At 40.5% G+C, this 14,064-nt stretch overlaps 1 protein-coding gene across 4 annotated transcripts in view; it reads left to right on the top strand.

Annotated features, from left to right (window-relative positions):
* The window catches only part of PHF10 (PHD finger protein 10), an 815,357-nt gene that overhangs the window by 881 nt on the left and 800,412 nt on the right, over positions 1-14,064 (top strand). The window lies entirely within an intron of this gene.

Consider the following 14,064-nt stretch of genomic DNA (forward strand, 5'->3'; position numbering starts at 1 on the left):
TCGCAGATGCAGTAACTGCTGAAAGTGCAGCTACTATACAGACCCTGTACATATATAATAATACCTGCGCAGGCCAATGCTCGCAGACGCAGCAACTGCTGTGCAGCTACTACACAGACCCTGTCCTGGTGTAAGTGACTACATATATAATAATACCTGTGCAGGCTAAGGCTCACAGACGCAGTAACTGCTGTGCAGCTACTACACAGACCCTCCCCTGGTGTAAGTGACTACATATATAATAAAACCTGCGCAGGCTAATGCTCGCAGACGCGGTAACTGCTGTGCAGCTACTACACAGACGCTTTTAGGGTAAGTTACTATATATATATATATATATATATATATATATATATATATATTACATAGCCACGGTAGTGGCCATTTAGTTATGGTTAAGTTGCTATTTTCATAGGAAGAGCATTTTTTGGGCGGCTTATAACTCCGCTCCCCCTGGACAAATCCTCACCAAAGTTTGCAAAAAAAGTGTATGGTGAGTTTGGTGAGAATTCGTCCAGGGGGAGCGGAGTTATAGGGGGGGTCCCAAAACGTCTTTTTTTCCCCATAGGCTGAATGGGGAAAAAACTTTGCGCATGGCTACAGGTGAAACCGCTGGACGGATTTTGACGAAATCTGCGGTAGGTACAGGGGCTTGGTCCAGAAAGCGTGCTTTTGTAAATTTTGTCACCATACGTGCAGTACGTTTATTTATCATTATGAAAAAGTAGGTCTGAAATAATTAGTGATATCTATGTTCGCTCCACGGTCACACTTCCCTGTTCGATTGACGAACAAGAAACCGATTGGCTAAGGGGCTTCCGTCATGACTGCGTACACGCAACGTCTCTGCCCATTGGCTGCTGCGAGACGTGTTCTGCGTCAGATGGTTTGGAAGCGCCCGACATCTTGGATCCGCGGAAAGCAGAGCAACAACCAGCGTACACATGCTTTTTTCATTACCCTATTTTGCTGTGTCACAGAGCATTGGGAAAGGTTGACCCAGTAAGAAATGGGTAATCCATGCATGTGTTCTTCGGCCGTCATGATGTAATTTCAATGGACACCTTGTACGTACAGTAAATGTGGGGGGTAATAACGATAGCACTTCAGTCCATGTAGTGGGCAGGAAATTTGTAAGTCTTGAAAGCACACGGGTATAGGTAGGCAACATTGAAATTGACAACATGCCGTGAACTTTCCCAATGGCTATTATTATATTCATTAGTACGCCGCCATGGGTGGCACATGCTACGGTGGTAGTGGCCAGGGGCTACAGTCTTAACATATGGGTGATTATTGCACTTGTTCTGGGGGTCAGTCGTAATGATGTAATGTGTATGGACATCTTGTACGCACAGTACACTTATACCTACTTAATGACGTATGTTGTATGGCCTCCTTGTACGCACAGAAAAAGAGGGGTCCAATAAGGCCAGTATTTCAGCCCATGCACTGCATGGGGGAGTTGTTAGATTTGTAAGGACACGTGTGGTGTTAGGGAACATTGAAATTGACATTAGCCCATGAATGCATTATTTTTTCTAATGGTTATCATTATATTCATTAGTACACTGCCATGGGTGGCACATGCTACGGTTGTGGCCTGGGTCTAGAGTCTTGGATGCATGACTGTCGGCCGAAGGCCAAAGGCCTTACTTCCAAGACTCTAGGCCCTGGCCACAACCACCGCTGCATGTGGCACCCATGCCTACACCCCTTGTGTTGCATTTTCATTGGCAAGTTGTGGGGAGTGCGTGCAGTGTTGGGTGCATGGGCGAAGGCCATTGTACTGCTCTCCCCCGAAAAGTGCACGGAGCAACCATAAATCACCAATGCAATTATAGAGCAAATACTTCAACCCATAGACAGACACAATAACTCACAGCCACGCACGCTTTAGAAGATAATCAGTTATTTACGGCTATTTATTCAAAGATTACAAGTACATAGAAATAACTCTTAGAAATAATAAGGACATTGATCACAGAAAAAGTAAAGAAGTCAAAAAGAAATACATCACTTTGAGCGTAATAGAAGTCCTCATCTCGTCCAGAAGCGGCTGGAAGACCCCGGGAACAGCCAGGCCGAGAGTACCACAGCTCACAGGTAGGCCAGACGGAGCGTCCTTCTCTGGCCGAAGTCTCACCTGACCCCCTCCGGGTTTACGCATATATACACACTCCACAATGGGGAGTTAATTCTCAAACATTCTGGAAATTGCACCTGCACAGTTGAGGAACAGCCGTCGGTTGCCAGCTGGGTCAATCGAGAGCTCCCCTCAAGGAACGCAGGGCCTCCCTACTCTAAAAACACGCTCCACGGAGAACAGTAGCAAGCCATAACAATATTAGCTTTCCCAGCAGAAATGGCCTTGACTGCATACCAGGTTTGGAGAAGCATGTTTGTCTCAGCACTGTGAATCTAACACTTCAGCAAAATGTGTGCAGCCTTTCACTGCGGTGTGAAGTAAATATCCAACATGGCTCAGAGCGCTCCCAGAATGCACTGCGCGCCCACGCCATTTTGAATTAAGCATAAATCAAGCATAACAGCCATGCACCCAATAATACACTTGTACCTACTTTATGAGGTATGTTCTGTGGCCTCCTTGTACGCACAGAAAATAAGGGGTCCAATAAGGCCATTATTTCAGCCATGCACTGCATGGGGGAGTTGTTACATTTGTAAGGACAAATTCATTACTGTTTCCAATGGCTATTATTATATTCATTAGTACGCTGCCATAGTTGGCACATGCTACAGTGGTTGTGGCCAGGGCCTAGAGTCTTGGATGCATGGCCGTCGGCCGAAGGCGTTACTTACAAGACTGTAGGCCCTGGCCACAACCACCGCCACATGTGCCACCCATGCACACACCCGTAGTGTTGCATTTTGATTGGAAAGTTGTGGGGAGTGCGTGCAGTCTTGGGTGCATGGCCGAAGGCCATGCAACCAAGAACAAAGTGGTAAGTACTACATTTGGAAGACACTGCACACCCATCCCAAGTAAGATCTACAGACTTACACCTAGGAGGAAAGCCTCTGGGCAGAGGTACTGAAGGATAACACACCTGTAGAATAACCCCCACTACCACACATCACCGAGGTGGTTGTGGGGAGACCCTGCAGTCTTGGGAGCATGGCTAAAGCCCATGCACGCAAGACTGAAGTCATAAGCAGTGGAGTTACAAGTTAATATGGGTGTGGTGGATTGTGGTCGTTGTGTTGATGCCCTAGTTTCTTCACTTCATGGCTGCAGACAATGGTCTGAAAAGTACATTTATAAGCAGCTAATTTACAAGGACCATGTTTTACATATGCAGCGATGGTTGTGGATAGGAACTGTACTCCTTGAAACTTGATTGTAAGGCGTAGGTGGTAGGTTACTCACCGCAGATGAAAGGCCAGCCTACAGGCACTGCAGCATATTACTACCATCGATTAGACAAGTAGATTCCCATGTGTAGAAAATGCCTGCCAATATACTTACTCTTTACTTTGTTCAGAATCCATACACCTTTTTTAAATAGGTTATCGTACTTGGAGGAAGATTCACTTTTTCCATTTCTGTGATGAAAGAAAAAGGTGTGTTAATGTTTGAAGTTTTTCCACATTTACCACATTGCATAATAGTCAAAAAATGTTTTTAGACCCTCATATTTAGTTTACAAACCAGTGTACTGTGCATTGCGCTCAGTTTCTGTGTTTGCTTGTCTAATCCTTGGGTCTGGGGAAAAAAATCCTTGTCGGATTAAAAAAAAACTTTAATTTCTTATGCAACTAAGTACTTCATTTTTTTCTTTCAGTGTTTTCTTCTTTTTTGTGATCAATGTTATGTTTGTTGCCTAACTGCCCATTGTTAACAACAGTTAGATACCCGTAGGCGTATTCTAACTGTGCATTTGTTCCTACAGATTTGTAATATTCATGTGTGTCGTTGACATATCCTCTTTCCTTTATCTTTCCCATTAATGTTTTCTTTGTTGCCTTCCTGCCGATTTTTAACAACAGTTAGATACGTATAGGCGTATTCTGCCTGTGCATTTGTTTCCAACAATCTGTGATAATCATTTATTTGTGTCATTCTTCCATCCTGTTGGGTAGTTAGATAGCTGTGGGCATATTGTAACTGTTTCTAGTCTTTCTCATACTTTGTTGACAATTTTGAAGTACACATTATTTCGTAAATTTTGGCTTCAAGAACATTAAATACGCATTTGTTAGGTTAGCTGGCAACCTCTGCTTTAGAGTAATGGTGCTATCGTTACATTCAAACCATCCACAATTCTTTTTAATGTATGCAGTGTAGTGATCGGCATTGGTTGTAGCTCCTGCATGGTAGATTATTCCTACTGTTGTAAAGGTTTTCTTTCCAAGTGACACTTGATCTTGTGTAAATCCAGTTAGTTTGCAGTTGTTTTTGGTGCCATCTGCATTATAACGTAGAAGCATAAGTATTATGTAGGCACTATGTGATTGTATCAGTAAGGTAGAGCGATTGTCTGAATTGCAAATACTACATAATCTGCCATGGTTTGCATTTTGTACAAGTTGCTGAAATGGAATGCTCTCACAATTTGGTATGGAAATATACACAATTCACTCATTTGGGATTTCTTCCTGTATCACTTTGTTACAGAGAGTGCATGTATGTTTCCACATGTATGAAATTTGGAATATTTCATTTACAGGTATGCTTTTGTTTTCCAATACTAATAGTATGTACATTAGAAATTCTTGTGGATCTTCTTGTGAGTTCATAGTGAATCTCATCATTCCAATTCAGTCGTCCAATTGTTGCCTTACTCCATGAACACTGTATGTGTTGTCAGGATTGCTTGTTGCATTTCTATGCAGCACTAACATTTGCAAACACAATTGGTCTGTGCTGTGCAGGTAAATATTGTTAACAATTGGTGGCAATTGAAATAGAATATTCATTGCTAAATTTGCATAGCAACTTACCCCACTTTCATTTCTAAATTTGAAATGGCCAGCAAGTTGTGTATCGGAGTGCATTTTTCGGTTTTTCTGTTGCTTCTCTGCCGACGTGCCTGGTTTACATTCACTAATAGGTTCATCTATGTTTGCGGCAATTGATGAAACTTTAGTTTCTTTTTTTGTTTTTTTTGCAGAATTTCCTGTTGCATTCTGTTTCATTTACTTTTCTTTTACCACGTTTCACTTTATCTGGAACAGGGTATTGTTTCAGATGAGGGGTGTACAGTGAACGCAATCTATTGTATTCTAGAATGCAAGGACTATCTGCTTTGACTTTACTTGAATCAAAGTTTATTAGCAATAGACTGTCAAGTGTACATAAGAGTGATAATGCTACGTAGCTCATGCCTTCCTTAAATGCTGTCTTTCCTATATCTATCAATGCTTTCTCTAGGGTAAGACCTTGCGATTTATGAATGGTAACTGCATATGCAAGAGTTAGAGAAAATTGCTCTCTACGTACATACATGTCTTTGAAGAGAAGAAATTGAGCCATTGAGCGCCCTATCCTTTTCACTTCTTAAACTTTATCAAAGCGAATATTTACAAACTGAATGCTGCTATCGCGTGGGTATGATTGAAAGCCAACAACTGTGCCCAGTGCTCCATTAACTAGCCCTTGCTCTACGTCAAGATTACGTTTAAGCATTACTCTACAATTTAATGATAATTTCAATACTTTTTCCAACCCAGCTGTGTTGGAGATTGAATTTTTTTTAGTCTTTTTGTGGCTTGCTCACACATGGGTACTGTCAAACCATGTACGTCTAGTTTGTCTGTGGAGCTAATTTCTATTATTGCTTGCATTTCTTTCTTTAACATTGTTTCATTGAATTTGAAACAGCTTGCAAGAGTTGGCATTAAGGCCATACAATTGACATTTTTGTGCGCTATTTGTTCCATAACATCAGTTGCACATGCAGTATCGCCATAAAGTGCATGTATATGCCGCTTTTTCAATACAGCTTGTGCTTCTTGCGATAATACACCAACTTTAATACTTTTTACGATGTTGGCATAAGTGAGATCTGCAGATTGCCGCATGTTCTCAGTTTATTCTCTGTATTGGAAATGTTGCCAAAGGTTAACATTACCTTTGCTACCAACAGTTTTACGGCAGAGTTTGTGGCCTAAGGTTTAAAAAATCGGTTCACCTTTTACTGGTGTCAATTGTAGAAGATCGCCGAAAACGATTGTGTTTCCCTGCAAAGAGTTCTTGGTTATTACTTTTAAGTACTTCTTGCAATCTGAGATGAATCAAAGCCAACATTAGATTGGAGACCATGCTCACTTCATCTATTAGTAGCATTTTTATTTGTTTCAATACTCTACGTAATTCCATTGCAGCTTCTGCAGAAAATTTGTAGCAGTCTAATTTATTTTGATGCTCTACTGGAAGCAGTAGTAATCGGTTTAAAGTCACACCGCCTTTGTTGTAGGCAGCTAAACCTGTGGGGGCTGTTACAACAGCTGACAGTTTGTTGTTTGTCAATTGTTGAAGGAACTTGCTGATAATTTTGATTAAGAATGTTTTCCCTGATCCAGCTTCACCACTGACATACAGCAATATAGGTTTGTAATTTTGGCAGGTACATTCTTTATTTTCGTGTTGTACGCCATGCACAATTTGTTTTGTTACCTCTTCAAAAATGGTGCGCTGATCGTTGTTAAGTTTTGCTTGTTGTACAGTTAAGTCCTCTGTATCTTCTTGATACTGATACATAGTGTTTTCTACTTCTGCCATAGCAACTTCAGCCTCATTTGCTATTAGTGGTTGTCCTAACGGTTCTTGGCTTCCTGTTACAGAAGGTTGACTACTGTTGGAAGAGTCTTTATCTAGTTGGGCCTGAATTTCTTCTTCCTGTTGCTGCTCATTGTCTAACATTGTTTTGTACTGTGTAAAGTTAACATCGGTGATAGTGCTTTCATTTGCTTTGAAAGCATCTTCATAGCACTCATAATTATCTAGTATGTTTTCCTCTTTTCTCCATGGTTTTAAAAGTTGTAACAGAGACATGTAATATAGTTATTTCTGTTGAGGAGTTTTTAATGACAATTTCACATGATTAATTAAGCTTTGTTTGTTAAGTTTAACTAAGCTCCCTTCACAATCGGTCACTCTATATTTACGTTTGTTTTCATCGGGTGTTACGTTATTTTTGTATGCAAAGTTTTGAGCCATGTGGTATAGACGCATGCTTTCCAGAGTGGTACTCCTGTTGGGATAGTATGTATCCAGTCAATTGTTTTTAAGAATGTCTTGGCTGTTGGGATAATTTCTGGCAATTTTTGTCTATTTTAGCACTCTTTTTCTAGATTTTGCAGGATCAAGACTGAGCCATACTATGTTGTCTGATTCTCCATACAAAGCAGTGCCGGTTAAACGATCTGCTGCTTCATAGACCCCACATTCTCTATGAGAGAGCATGTTTATGCCTTGACTGTACACTTTCTGTGATAATGTTTTGTCTGATGCTAGGTCATCCCAGAGGTGTTGAAGCTCTGTTTTTTCTGCTTTTGTTAAGTAGGCTGTAACATATTGTGCAACAGCAGTTAAATTGTCTGCAATGTACTGCACATCTATGTTTGCATTCCATAATAGGGCAATGATTGCATTGTAATCATTGATATATTTTGGTTCTTCCCTTCTTTTTATGTAATACGTGTTTTTAGGTGATTTACCTTTAACACTATGTCAAACTGAAGACATGAAGTTGTTTACTTCACCTGTTTCTGTAACTGGCCTAGGGAAACCAAAGCGGCATTTGGTGTAGTATTTGTCTTTGTTTTTGTATTTACGGCGACAATATTTGCTGCATTTGTGTCTTTGAAATTGTAAAATCTGCCCATGCAGCTCACTATGTGTCTTTTGTGAAGGGATTTCACATGTGACATATTTTTGGATAAACTGCAAAACAGTGCTATCACTGTCGTGCCCAAATTTCGGTGCACCTTTTGATCCATAACAGCATGTGAATATGTGGTTCTCCTCTCGCTTGATATTCTTTTCTCCAAAAGAAGTGTTCCACTTCTCCAAGGGGAGGAACAGTTTTATTGCAAATAAAGTGTAGCATTGCAATGAAACGATGATGGAAATATCTTGAGACATTAACTGGATCTAGAGAGCAAAATTCTCCAGGTGTTAATATATCTATGTTGTTTTTGTTGCTGTTTGCTATGCGTAGGAACTCATGTAAATCTTCCCATGCATATTCTGCACAATTTAGCGTAACAGACCAAGTTGGTGGTCCAAGGTTTCTGATCATGCAACGCACGTCTCCGTGCCGCCTAAACCAGTATTCCTTTGTACCACGCATGTTTGCAAACAAATTTGTTATACTTGATTGTAAAATCTCATCTTTTTCTTGTACTTTTTGTATTAACTGCCTAGCTGACATATTTTGAAACTCCATTCCAGATTTAAGAATGTGCGCAACTCCATAACATAGTGTTGCTAATTCACTTTCATAGAGTAGATTGAATATGTATTCCACATTTTGTCTAAATCTGGGATCTTGCGAATACATTCATAATGAGCGGTATTCTACTGCCCCAATCTGAGTGGGTCTATCATCGTATCTCCCACCTTTGCCAGTAGGAAATCGCAGTGGAAAAGCACGTGCTTCTATACTTTTTTCCCAAATACTCATTGGTGATCCTTTGGTTTGTCGCATTTGGTAAGTTTCTAGTGCATCATCTATGCTTTCATTGGAATGCAATGGATAAATTGTGTAATGGTCCAAAAGAGTGGATACTGTTGCTGGATCCAGAAGTTCGGATTGTCCAGTTTCTGATGGCTCTTGAATTATTTCAATTGTTTGCCTTAAGCTTTCATCAATGTTGATTTCCTTGTAGTACTCATTGTTGTCTTTTAGATATTGCAATGCTTGTGTAACTTTGTGTAAGTCTACTAATTGTTGCCAAATTATTTTGTCCTTTGTTGGTACTCCATTTACCAAGACTATTAAAGAATGCTCTATCGAACGTTCCACTCCTAGAGTGTGCACATTTTCCGTTAGATCTAATGGCAAGTAAACTACTTTGCCACTAATGCCTTTCACCAATTCAGAGGAAGGTAAATTTGCTGTTTTTGGATGAAGACGTACAATTTCTTGAAATGGGTGAACTGTTTGAATTATTATGCTCTCATACAAATTGAACTGTTGCAGGATTTTTGTTAATGGAAACAATTCCAAATTATTTGTCATTGCACATGAAGGAGTGTGGTTGTTGTCTAATTTTGTAGTACAGTAACTGCAACATATTAGGCATTCAGTTATTTTATATTTCCTTCAGCTACAAGGTACAAAGCTAATTCAAACCATTTAGAGTCTTCATTGTTTTTTCTTTTGTATGCTATGTCCAAACTTTTTGTGTTTCTTTTGTAAAACGTTCTGCGGCAACATACACACACATGGTTTGGTACTTCAGCAGATGACCTTTTAAATTTGAGTATTTCTTTTCTGTATGTGTGTAATAGAAGGTTGCTATGTGCAGAATTGTCGCTACTATGCTCTAAAACTGTTGCATTTTCTACATGGCTCTCACTTCCAAAATACTTTTTCTGAATACGGTCCATTTCTTCTTGTAAGTATTTGGGTGTACCATGCAGAAGAGTGGTATTTAAATTGCCTAATTCTGAAGCTGGACTTTTTGCACAATATATTTTATATACTAAATTTCTTACTTTGGAATGATGTACTGATATTCCTTTGATATCATGGAAGGTACTTTTGCAAATAGGCCCAGAAATGCAGGCTAATGAATGTCCTTTTAGCCCTGTGTCTTTCCGCACTACACAAATATCCATATTTTGCAGCACTTTCATTTTACTTTTGTCTTTACCTTTTACATATTGATTGAGGAACTGACATAAAGATTTGAAAGCTTTATTTGGATTGGCACACATTGATGTGCACGGCCATTTGTATACTGGACGGTGTGGTTCTGCTGAATCGAGAGGTAATTCTGAGGTTTCAGAAGATAGTTTTTTAAGCAGTGTTTCTTGTTCTATGATGGTAGTACTGATTTTCTCATACCCTCGTCCACTGCTATGGATGGGAATTGTGTTTGTTTGATTTTGTTTGTATGCTTCTTCATTAAAATATGGCTCTGTGGTTGTTGTGTGAGTCCATTCACCACCACAAACATGCAAAAAATTATTTTTGTTCACATTCCGTTTATTGCTGAGTTTCATTTGTAGTTTGGTACTTAGTTTTGTTAGTGCTTTCATCCTTTTTAACACTAATATAAACAAGTTCCTTTTGAGAAGGATTGCACTGTCCACGAGTGCTTGTAGAATTAACTTTCTACGGTACGTTTTAAGGGGTGAGGATGATTTTGGCCCTCTTCTTAGTAGATTCTGAAGGACTCTGTGACGAAACATTTTTGCCAAAATACTTTTTTTACTATGGGTTCTTCTTATACTATCAGGTGTATTAGGAACATTGTTAGCTGCACTGGCAGCCATTATTTTGACAATATTTCTGTGTTTTGTGACACATTTTGATGGAGGAGGTACAGTTTTGGTAGTTGAGACTTCTTTTATTATGTTACCCAACTGCATTAGATGGTTTGTACCAAGATTCTCCACTAACTGTACAACAGGTGGATGCTTACATTGGGCACCTTTATTTTTATTTGCTCTAATTCTGCGTTCCTTTCTACGGAGTTGCTTTTTGGTAGGCATTCTTTGGTGTCTGTTGAGAAAAAAAAGTATACTCTGGTCTGTTGTCCAATGTATGTGTGCTGTGTGCATGTGTACATAAATGTGATGGGGAAGCTCGTTGGCATGGTGTGTCAACGCACAGTGATCTATAACTATCATTTGGTAAGGCTACTTTACTGTTTGTATACTAGTACAATGTGCTTTAGATGAGTGTACAAAGTGCCATACTTGTGGCAAGAACCAATATTAATAACCGAAATGCCCAAAACTTGCTACAGCACCATATTTTCACAATCTAACCTTCTAAGGATTTCCTAAGTTATTTGAGTACCAAACACACAGGGATTTGTCAGCCATTCCACCTGTTATTCTTTGTTCAATAAATGGATAGTTGTAGGTAGAAAGGTTTACAAATGAATGCTTGCTTTGGTGCCCAAAATGCACAAATAACCCACGCAGCCTCTTTGAGAAATAGTTACAATATGAAGGTTGTAATGTACTTACATTTTTTTGCAAGATGAGCAGGTTTCTTCGGATATGTCGTCTGCAGGGTAGATGCTGTTGATTCTCAGGAGAGTAGTCTTCACTGTGAATTAAAAAAACAATATCAATTACTTTGTGTGTTTGCAGGTGTCATGATACTGCAGACTTTACTTGTACTTCTTTCGTCAGAGGATTCAACTTTCATATTGCAACCCAGTCCGCGTGCACATTTCACTTCTCTCTGTGCAGTCTTTGCATACTACTTTCAATATGGTACTTGAAAGTCCTTCAAAATAACTACATTTTGTAAGGGTTTGCAAATGCCTTGTTCTTCCCGAAGTGTAGTATGCATAGGAGAGAGGTTTGTATGCGATAGGGCAAAGTACTAGATGGGCCAACATTTTGTACTTGTTAATGAAAAGCACAATGTCCACAAATCGGGAGACCCTCTGAAGGACATGTCAGCACCACAAACGAGAGCGCTTACTATTCTCATACCATCACATTGCAAGTAGCATTACTGTAGGTAGTACAGAGTACAGAACTCTGACATTGCCACATACAAAATTGAGGTCTGCCCTAAATTATACTTCTCAACTAACACGTTTTGGCGGGTGTCAGACGCCTTGTAAAGGGCAGACTCACCCGCCAAGCCTCCTGCACGGCCATTCATTCCAATGGGCGTCTCACCCGCCAAAAACACAATCGGCTGATTTCACCCGCCTTTAAGACAAAAATGGTTGAGAGATATGCCCAAATAGGCATGCTTGCAACGTATGTACAGGTTATGCAGGAGACAGTAACCAGTCGTGCGATTTGTTAATGACAAATCGGCAATCTTGCACTTTAAAAGGGGGCGCGTTGTTATGTGTTCCCTATGGAAATTTACCATCATTATTTTGTCTATTTTAAATCATAAGGCTTCCACATGTACTCTGATTAAAATGTACATACCTGTACTCTATACTGATGCATGTGCACATGCATGGAGCTGTACGTAGAAATTTGCAATCCTTGCACTGTAGCTTGTGAAGTAGGTGCTTTGCAATGGTATGCGATTTCCATTAAGGATCATCGACAGTAATTTTGAAGTGCGCAATGTTGATGACGGTGTTAAAATTAGCGATGTTCTATGTGACTGGTGGATGATTGTGCGCCCGCTCAGTTGTGTCCAATGAGGGACTCGCTTTGGTACCGCTGTAGAAAGGGTGGAAGGACTGGGTACGAGTTACGTGCCGCACTTGGGCAACGCTTGTCTGCTGGTAGGGCGTGTCACATACGGGTTTCTACAGCAAATGATGCATGGAAAGACGACTGTAGGCATCAGCCAATCAGATGTTCACATTACTCTTTTGTGTCGAAAGACGGTGCGCACACTGAAAATGGCAGAGGTGGAGAGGGTCAGGGTTTTGTTGCTTGGAGACATTTTTGTGCAAGGCTTACAGCACTATGCCGAGAGTAGGCATGTGGCACACCATTTCGATGTGCGAGGAGTGGAGGTGGTGTGGAGCGCTGACACTGATTCAAATGCTGTGGCAATTCTGCAAGTTTGCAGAGACATGCGTAGAATGACCACTCCTCATGTGGTAATTTTGCACTACGGTGCTTGCCACTTGGGATACCTGACTTCATGTACTTTGTTGGCAGATTTGCACAGTTGGTTGAAGCACTCATGGCCATCTTCCCAACATCGAAAGTTATTTTTTCTGCTTTACTCCCGAGAGTACAATGGAACAACACTTCTGTGTTCTGTCCAGATCAAAGCATCGGGAGGTGCATCATCAATCGCGGCATGCGTGCATTCATGCTACGAGTTGGTATCTTTTTTTGTAGCCACGATAACATTACTCCAAGCAATGCGCATTACTTTGAAGGAGATGGTGTTGCGCTATCCTCTTTGGGAAATGCAACGTTCTTTTGAAACATAAGGCTTGCTTTAGAGAAGGTTCTGTAATGTTTGCAAGAGTAAAGCAAGGACAAAAAATACAAAAAATACATAAAATACCACATGTCTGTACGATATGTGGCCAAAAATTAAAAAAACTGCTTTTTTCAAAGCCTACCTTAAAGGGGAAAAAGGGGAATCGTACTTTAATGTACTGTCGTCACACTCTGATCCTGTACATGTCCGCGAACATGGCGGTAGTTAGCAGCCAGCACATATCACCACCGGGGATTGAAGGGTGGAGCCGCATGTAAATGAGATTAAGCGGAGCTAGGGATTGGTCCATAAAGTTCAGTAGGTGTGTTCTGACCGACGTACTTTAGTAAGACCGTCTTCTCCCTCACAGGACACCACACAGCCATGGCTTTCCGTGCTTGAAAACAGATTATCTGGATTGTGGGAGACTCATGGACACATTGGTTGAAGGTGCATGCAGAAAGCTGCAGTTTATCTACAAATCTCGGATTTCCACATGCGGAAGTACACTGGCATGGCGTGCGTGGCATGAGATGGCTGGACTTGGTACCTCTTTGTGTTACTTTACAGACAGAGCGTCCTCCAAATATACTCATCATTCATTGTGGAGAAACCAGTTTAGGCCATGTATCTGGAATTTCTTTACAATTTGCCATGAAGGAAGGACTCGCGAAGCTCATGGACATGTTTCCAAATTGTCACATACTTTTTTCCAGCATTGCCCAAAGACTAATATTGTTGCGTTCTTCTGCATTTGGTCCACAAATGGAGAAAGCGAGACGCAATGTGAATAAAGCTGTGTGTGTTTTTTAAGAGATGTTGGCATGTCCTCTTTCCACAAAGAAAACATTTTGTTTCATAGCACGTACATTTTCCGCAGAGATGGGGTCCACCTCACATATGCTGGCAATTAGATGTTTCTTCACCATTTAGAAAATGCATTGCGCCCTCTTTTGCAATCACACTAACCTATCTGACAATCCGTTTTCCC

The sequence above is a fragment of the Ambystoma mexicanum genome, chromosome 4p, assembly GCF_040938575.1.
Source record: "Ambystoma mexicanum isolate Mex_15411 chromosome 4p, UKY_AmexF1_1, whole genome shotgun sequence".
Taxonomy (NCBI): domain Eukaryota; kingdom Metazoa; phylum Chordata; class Amphibia; order Caudata; family Ambystomatidae; genus Ambystoma; species Ambystoma mexicanum.